Source organism: Papio anubis, unplaced genomic scaffold, assembly GCF_008728515.1.
Source record: "Papio anubis isolate 15944 unplaced genomic scaffold, Panubis1.0 scaffold7524, whole genome shotgun sequence".
NCBI lineage: Eukaryota > Metazoa > Chordata > Mammalia > Primates > Cercopithecidae > Papio > Papio anubis.
In genome coordinates this window covers 1-1,228 of record NW_022167747.1, presented here as the reverse complement: position 1 = coordinate 1,228, position 1,228 = coordinate 1, and the positions used below count along the sequence as shown (strand labels likewise).

The 1,228-nt window shown below is 41.3% G+C and overlaps 1 pseudogene; it reads left to right on the top strand.

Annotated features, from left to right (window-relative positions):
• The first annotated feature begins 126 nt into the window (after positions 1 to 126).
• Positions 127 to 1,174, top strand: LOC116273483 (annotated as a pseudogene).
• The last annotated feature ends 54 nt before the right edge of the window (positions 1,175 to 1,228 follow it).

The window sequence follows — 1,228 nt, the reverse complement described above, 5'->3', positions numbered from 1 at the left end:
TTATAGCTTTCCCCTCAAGAAGCCTTTCGCTAAGACAGTTCTTGTGGAATTTTAAAAGTGATATCTGAAAGCCCATAGAGGGCTATGTTGAAAAAGGAAATATCCTCCGATGAAAACTGGAATGAAGCTTTCCGAGAAACTGCTTAGTGTTCTCTGTATTCATCTCACAGATTTACAGCTTTCCCCTCAAGAAGCCACTCGCTAAGCCTGTTCTTGTGGAATTCGCAAAGTGATATTTGGAAGCCCATAGTGGGCTATGATGAGAAAGAAAATAATCTCCGAGAAAAAGTGGAAAGAAGCTTTCTGAGAAACTGCTCTGTGATGTGTGACTTCCACTCACAGAGTTACATCTGTATTTCGTGGATCTCTTTGCTAGCCATATTTCTGTGAAATCTGAGAACAGATAAAATCGGATCCCTTTGAAGACTATAGCGCCAAAGGAAATATCTTCTGATAACAAAGAGAAAGTAGCTTTCTGAGAAACTTCTTTGTGTTCTGTGGAATCATCTCACAGAGAGACAGCTTTTCTCTCAAGAAGTCTTTCGCTAAGACAGTTCATGTGGAATTTGCGAAGTGATATTTGGAAGCCCATAGAGGGCTATGGTGAAGAAGGAAATATCCTCAGAGGAAATCTGGAAAGAAGCTTTCAGAGAAACTGCTTAGTGTTCTGTGAATTCAACTCACAGAGTTACAGCTTTCCCCTCAAGAAGCCGCTCGGTAAGCCTGTTCTTGTGCTCTTCGCAAAGTGATATTTGGAAGCCCATAGAGGGCTATGGTGAAAAAGGAAATATCCTCTGAGAAAAACTGGAAAGAGGCTTTCTGAGAAACTGCTTTGTGATGTGTGACTTCCACTCCCAGAGTTACATCTGTATTTCGTGGATCTCTTTGCTAGCCTTATTTCTGTGGAATCTGAGAACAGATATTTCGGATCCCTTTGAAGACTATAGGACCAAAGGAAATACGCTCCGACAACAAAGAGAAAGAAGCTTTCTGAGAAAGTTCTTTGTGTTCTGTGGAATCATCTCAGGGAGATACAGCTTTTCTGTCAAGAAGCGTTTCGCTATCTCACAGAGTTACAGCTTTCCCCTCAAGAAGTCTTTCGCTAAGACAGTTGTTGTGGAATTTGCAAAGTGATATATGGAAGCCCATAGAGGGCTATCGTGAAAAAGGAAATATCCTCAGATGAAATCTGGAAAGAAGCTTTCGGAGAAACTGCTTAGTGTTCCGT